We start from the raw sequence: 7,769 nt of genomic DNA, 5'->3' as shown, positions 1-7,769 counted from the left end.
CTGAAATCCACCAGAAATACAATTTACTGAGCCTGTAAACTCAGAATAAATAATTTTTTCTCCACGTACTGCGCCTGCAAACGCAGATTAAATATTTTTTTCCTGTATGTACTCAGACCATAAACTCAGATTAAATAATTGTTTTCCTCTCACCAGTTCTTTCTACACATTTTTATCTGGTCTTTGACGCTTCCCGGCACTGTGGGATGTCCCACGCGTGACTGCACCAGTGCCTGTGTGTGGGTAAAGGGCAACACCAGAGCTTTTTTCCAGACACTCCAAATGCCCTGGAGGGAACAGGGAGCCTCGGCCTCCCTTTGTTTCAGGGTTTTCTGCTGCTCCTGTCGGTTAACCATCACAAGTAATTAAGATCTATAAGATAACGTGGGTCATACCTATGCTTCGGCAGGCTGCCAGGTACATTTCAAATCTCCTGTTCTCCTCCCACATAAATGCTTATGTAAAAAAGAAAAAAAAAAAGTAGCTGCTGGGCAGACTTTTTTTTAAATTTTTTTTTTCTTTATTTCTGTGTTCACAGTGGAGTGTCTTCACAACAGGAACATCAAGCAAACTCCATAATTGCAAAGTTTGTAACAGAATATTTCCTCTGCAGCTCGGACAGTCTGTGCCACTCGTGATCACACGTCAGTAGCATTAGGGAAGTCCCGAATTCTGCTTTCTGGAGTTGCACAATGCACATTGTGTTTGATGACAGCAGATTTACATGGTCAGGAGAGGAAACACGGGGTTGCACAGCCATGGGGGTCATGTCTCGGTAACCAAGGTGAAGAATTCACCACTCTGCTCTCATACAGGATTCAGCCTTTCCCAGATCTTTCCTGTCCCAAATTACTGTTTTAATTTCGACTCACTTCATATTGTTTCCTCATGGTTTGGTTCTGGCCTCCTTTTATCTTGTGCTGCTCTTCGTGAAAATGCATTTATAATGAAATCCCTGAATGATTTGGGTTGGAAGGGACCTTAAACATCATCCTGTTCCACCCCTGCCATGGGCAGGGACACCTTCCACTGTCCCAGGCTGCTCCAAGCCCTGGCCACAGCCTGGCCTTGGACACTTCCAGGGATCCAAGGGCAGCCAGAACCTCTCTGGGAAAGCTGTGCCAGGGCCTCACCACCTTTACAGAGAATTCCCTCCTAAATGTGAAAGTCACTTGTGGGAACCCAGGGCACCAGGAATATTTCTCTCTCTGCTCTGGGGTGCCCTGACCCCCAGGGCAGCACTGACTTTGACCCTCATTCATGGAGAAAGTCTCCTAGGCTTCAAGATAGACTGGAATCCACAAAAGTGTGAAATAGATTACAGAGAGCAGTGTAGGTGTATCACTGGGTGAGAAATTGAGGTTTTGGGGTTTTTAGAATGTTGTGGATGGACACAAGGTGGAAGGCACAGAGTGTCTTTTGTCCTTGGTTTCTTCTTCATGCTTCTTCTTCCTTCTTCTTCACGGATTTGGGTGGCATTTTGTAATTGGTCAAAAAAGTCTGCACTGGGGGCTCTTTGGGATCAGTTATTGGGTTAAAGGGGAAAATAATCTAGGTGTCAGCTCTTAATTGGATAGTTTAGTCTTAAAAGACCTTGTAAAAAAAATTGTTAGCCATTTTGTGCCTTCTGATGAAAAGCTGCTGAACTCACAGTAATGAAACTGTTTTACTAATAAGAAATAATAAACACTCGAGTCCAAACACAAATTACTATCTCAAGTACCTTCAGTCCAGACCCAAAAAAACCTACGACTGGTACCCCCACAGTCACTTGATGGAAAGCTCAGCTGAGTAAGGTGATGCTTTTAGCAGGCTTCTTCCCAAGAATGCCTGTAAAGTTCTTCAGAAAAAAACCTCTTTACTGCTTAGGGAGAAACTCTTCCCTTATTTTAGTACTTTTTTTAACCCTCAGCATTCCCAGCTGCCCAGGGCCTGCCCCATCCTCTTGGTTTGAATTCATGTCCCTCTCAGCTGCTTTCTTGGGCTGAAGTAGAGGCATGTTCATGCTGCCCACAGGCAAAAACAATGTATTGTCTGCCTACACAAGCTTCAAATTGTTGAAGACAATCCCTGTTTTCCCTTGGATGATATCCCATCAGGAACAATGGAGCAAGCTCTCTTGTTGTTTACAGCTTAGCTACTGTACACAGGGCACAGACCCCAAAATCCACCCAGTTAGGGAGAGTAAACCTGGGTTTTAAGCATGCAAAAATAATCAGAGATTCTTTGGCGAGTGTCTGCACATGCTACAGAAGGTTATTAGGTCAGAGATCAAGATGTACCCAAAGGGAAAGTTTCCACGCCTCCTACCCCCACTTTAATATCATTTATCCTGACTCTACCCATGCCCTTCTTGTGCATGACCTTTCCAAAGGGGCAGAAAACAGGACTCCTAAACAAATACTGGACAGTATTTGCCCAAAGTAAGTTCTGAGACAGATTTTTGCTGATACAATCCCTGAGCAAAAACCTTGGCATGTGGCTTAGGCATCCAGTTAGACCTTCAGAGAGAGGGCTGCCTTGGTGTCAGCAGAAAGCCAGAATGCCCAGGAATGCATACATTTTATTTCTTACCTGTAGAAATGGTTCACCTCTAGCTTTAAAACACTTGATTTTGCTGTGCTGGTTTAATGGCCAGAATAATAACAAATCCCCGTTAAAAATCAACAACAGTTCCAATTCCAGTGAGCAAGAAAGTGCTGAATATGCCTCAAATGTAAAATAAACAAAAATACAGTAACCCCTTTTTTTTTTTTTCCACCCCCAAAGCTCAAAGTCCTGTAAATAAGAGAAATTGCATCCAGTCAAATATTTGTTATGGAGAACCTCCACTCCATCCAAAAACTTCAGTGTCATTCAGCTTCCAGGCTTTATGCAAACACAAAAGCAACTCTAAACTTGGCTCCAAGGTTGATCATGCGTCTGGAAATTTGACACTGGTCTCAACTGTGAGTTTTGAAAGCTGTTTACTAAAAACATCTGGGCTCCACTTGCTCTGGGAGTTTAACTGAAAACTCCTTCTTGTTGCTCCTTGGGCAAAACACTCAGTGAAAACTTTTCAGTTTGTTTCTTTTAGGTGCCCGAATTTTTCCAAGTGGGAAACCCGGGATTTAGGCAACGAGTTTTCACTGGGTACTCACAGCACAGAATGCAAATGGCTGGGGTTCACAGAGCTGCTGCCTCCTGGAAACACTCTCCAAAGGGAGACAGACAAAGGATGTTTCAAGTTCTGCCGGGAAATTTGCTTTGGAGACCGAAAACGAAGCTATTTTTATGTAGGAAAAAAGAAGTCCAAACACAGAATAATCTGTAGCTTTGTCCTACAAGATTTTATAGACAAGGATTATAAAACCCTCTTTAGACAGACAAACTTCTTCTAAATTGTGACACAGGATTTTTTTTTTTCCTCTGGAGTATTTTTACACACAGTCTAAACAAAATGCTGTAGGAGATTGCAATTCTCTAATTTGCCCAGAACACCCTTTCATTTATTTTTATTTCTTTTACAAGCCTTGTAAAAAATACACTTTGAACCAAGAGAGTGAGGAAGAACAATGTTAATAATACAGTAATTCTGTCAGCACAGCCAGAAGAAGGATCTGGTGAATTTACTTGGATGTGTCATCCCTTTTTAAACTAATTTTCAGACTGACTCCACTATCTGTGAGGGAAAAGCTCCATCCCTGATTCCAAAGGCAGCCTGTGCCCCAGGTGCACGTACAGGAGCTTTCACAACATGGATTTGCCCAGCTGCAAAAGCCACAAGAAGTTTGATTTTGACATTCCACCACAATATTTGCCACCATCCACAATATTTGCTCTACTGTCATGATCCTCCCATGGTGCCATCCACCTTTTTTTCCCCTCTCTCAGATTCACAGTGTTAAAAGCAAGGGGGTGGGGATCATTGCTGTCCCCTGTTTCTGTTGTATTGAACTTTTTCTTCAAATACTGTACAAAAACTGCAAATAGGCCACCCATCCAAAGTCAACAAAAATGGGGAAATTTCTCAATACACCACAGAAATCCCCTCCTTCTGAGCATGAATTTTCCTGGAAAACGCTGGTGAGTGTTGAAGTCCTCACGGATCACCAGGCAGCTTTGATTCTAGATACATGGGTGAAATGTTCTTTTTTTAAAAGAAGTTTTACTTGGGAATCAAAGAGACAAACAGGTTTGTCCCCCCTGAGGCCATCAGGTCATTTTGTGAGGATGCACAAAGGTGTTCCTTGGATTTAGTGCAGCACTGAGTTTGAGCAGACACTGAATCTCTCAGAGGAGGCTGCTTTTGTACTCAGCCACCCAAAAAGGGATGAGCAGCAAATGCTTTCAAGCATGAGGAGAAGAAACAGGCTTTTACAAGGAGCTGGCAGTTAAAGGACATGCAGCAGCCTGATAAAACACCACAAAAACAAGCAGTGGCCCATGGCTGATCTCCGTTGGGCAGGATGGGTGGGGGGCACCCCCAAAACTGCTGAGCAGGTCTCTCCAGGAACTCATTCCATGGCTCATTCAGAAGAAGTTAAGGGATTCAATCCATGTAGAGTGATGTTCTCAGCAGAGGGGAGGCACAGGGAGAGTTTTCTCTGGGAAAAACTGGTGTGCTGGGAGGGGACACTGAAAACACTCCCATGGCTCATGCAGAGGTGCAGCCACAACTCTACAGGTTCCACACCCACATCCACCTTTCCTGCTGGGTGCAGCTTCCTCCTAAGCCACGTTCAGGCCCTTGGCATCAAAGTAAAAACACTGAAAAGCAGCTCAAAGGGCTCAGGTTGGGCCTAAAAACACGGTGTAGCATGTGGAGCAGCGAGGCAGTGCTGAGGTGTGGAGTGCTGTCCTGGACACAGCTCCTTCCTCAAGGTGGGGAACAGACCCACACTGAACAAACTGGGGGGAAAAAAGCGAGGACACTGCACAGAGAGAGAGAGAAATAAACCAGGGGAAATCATCTCTGTTGGGGCAAGAAATGGCTGTGACACTTGAAATGGGGTTGGCCTTCAGGACTGTGTTGAAGCTGTCGTGCTCAGCTCAGCAGATGTTGGGCTGTGCCCACAGATATCAGCGTCCCAGCAGGCCATAAAGCAGGGACAGAGAGGCCACCCACTCGGTGGGACAGGGAGATAAGGGGTCAGGACAGCCCCAGGAGCCCCTGAGCAATCCCACAGGGCTGTTTCAGACACTGCTGGGCTGGGCAGAACCCTGAACCCGGGCAGAGCACCCTGGCCCTCGTGGTCAGAGTCCTGGGAAGATGCTGCCATAACAGCTGTGGAGGCAAAGGCCTCAGAGTCCCCTGAGCCTGCAGCCAGAGGAATGCTCTGCCTGGCCTGAGGAATCTTCCACCCACTTGCTTGCTCAGTCATGCATGGCCACAAACCTGTCGACATAGGCAGCGATGACCAAGACTGAAACTCAAATCAGGAACTTTCCAGTCTGACAAGTAAAAACAAACAAAAAAGATTTCCGCTCCACACGTACTTAGCACAGGCCAGGCCCTTCCTTGCCTGCTGTTTGGTGCTCCTGGCTCCTTCTAAAAGTGTATGAGAAGGGACACAACTCACGGCAGGCTCAGAGGAAAGAAGATGAAACACTCCCACAGCCAAAAAGGCTGCATTCCTCACACAAACACCCCCCCACCTCCTGTGTCTCTCTTGCCTGTCTCCAGCCACCCTGCTGACCCCTTAGAGTGTCCCTGCAGGCCCTGAACTGAGCAGAAAACAGCATTTGGGACCAGTTTCTTTTGGCCACTGGATGGGTCTGAAAGCTCCAGAGTTAGAGATACACGGAGGAGCTTAGTGACTCGAGGGCAAAGGGTGATCAAAGAGAATTTCCCCAAAATGCCAGGACCGTGAGGGGCAGGGAGGATGTTCACTCAAGCCCAGAAGGAAAAGTTCTCTGACAAAGCATTTCTCCAGTCAGGAGGTGCAGGTTGAGCAATGGGCTGACACCAGCTGAAACAACAGCCTGGGAGGGAGCAGAGGGATGCAAAACCACGAGGATATCTCTGAGGTCACTATGGAAAACATTCTCTGACTAAGAAGAAGAAGAAAGAAGTCAGAATTGCAGCATTGTTACTTCATCCAGGGAACTTTGTTCAATCAAAACCAGCGGGCTCAGCATGACCACACAAAAAAAAGTTACCAGACTTTTATTGGAATTCCTGCCTGTATCCCTGCCTCAGGCAGGTTTAACTAGCAGTGGACTCTGCCTGGAAAAGGCAATTCCCACTTTATTCCCTGCCTGTGTTTACTCTGATCTACTCTGGAGTCACCAGGCCCTCCTTCCCTCCACATAAATAGAAGCATTTCAAGAGGAACAGGGAGGTTGTCAGCCTTGGATAGGAGAAAACATCCACTTCCAGAGTTTTCTGCTGGAAACCCTTCTCCTTCAAATCACCAGCCTTGCTGTGGTGAAAAATGTTGTCACCACAAAATTCCTCAAATGGGAAGGGTTCAATCCCTTCTTGCTGGATTCCAGAGACCAGGAAAGCAGCTCAATCCATAGAAAGGAGCATTTCCTGAACTTATTTCAGGAAATATTTATTCACATTTATATTCTATATAATATTATATATTCATAATTTTAAATTCACAATAATTATTCAGTTATTTCAACCTAAACTGTCACACAGCCACTTCACAGGCCTACAGTGACAAGAGTGGGAACAGAGCTGGGAATTGCAGAGACTGGAAAAGAAGGAGGAAGGGGACTGAGAATCTGTGTTTTTACAAGAATCTGTGTTTTTACAGCCACATCAAGCGTGAGAAGCACCAGTGCAGAGAGGCTGAGGAGTAGGAAGAGAAAGTGACACCACCTTTACTTTACATCAGCTGGAAACTTTCTCTTCTTCTTCCTGGTCCTTCAGAAGTGGCTTTTTCCAGAAGTAATTGGGAGAAGACAGTTCTACCCCTTTCCCCATATAACCCTCCACAAAACCAGGCAGATCTCTCTGTTTCAGGCAGTTCCTGCTTTCCTGTCAGGTGGGAGGATGAGGATTGAGCAACAGCATCTCCAAAAGCAACCAAACCTCAAGAATGAGGAATTGGGAAGTGGGTGGGATCTTTTCCCAACCATCACATGACTTTTATTCATCCTCCTCCTTGGGAATGAGGTAACATTCCATTTTCAGTCAACAAGCTTTGCCTGGTATCTACAAAAACCAAACTAAGAACGTCATGATTAATTTAAAAAGCAGCTTTATTTTACCTGAAAAAACTTGTGTGATACCATAAACCAGGAAATGAATGAAAGGTTAATCAGCTGTAATTTCAGTTCAGTTGCTCTGTGAGGGATGCTGTCCTTTACAAAAAGTAATTTTGTTAACATTCCCATTGTGTTCCAGCACTAAGATTACAGCCAACAAACGGGGCACTGTTGGAAGTTGGTCACTGAAGAAGCTCCCAGCACCCTTCCAAGTGATATTTCCCACCTCGCTTGCCTGCCAGAGGCTGCCTGGGAAGGGAGGAATCTCCCTGCTGTGTCCCAGAGCTCGTCCCGCTCACTGTGATCTGGGAGGGGGAGGGAAAAGAACGGGAGAGGGGAGGGAAGCGACCGAGAAGAACGGGGATACGAGGGAAAATGCTGGGCCCAGGGTGTCAGGAGACAGAGAGAGAGAGAGCTGGAAAAGGGGTGGAGGGAGAAAGGAAAGGCATCTGGAGCCATCTGCCTTTTCTGGGAAGGGAAGGGAAGGGAAGGGAAGGGAAGGGAAGGGAAGGTTCCGGGAAGGGAAGGTTCCGGGAAGGGAAGGTTCCGGGAAGGGGAGGAGCCGG

Source organism: Geospiza fortis, unplaced genomic scaffold, assembly GCF_000277835.1.
Source record: "Geospiza fortis unplaced genomic scaffold, GeoFor_1.0 scaffold590, whole genome shotgun sequence".
In the NCBI taxonomy this organism is placed as follows: domain Eukaryota; kingdom Metazoa; phylum Chordata; class Aves; order Passeriformes; family Thraupidae; genus Geospiza; species Geospiza fortis.
This window is presented reverse-complemented; position numbering follows the sequence as displayed.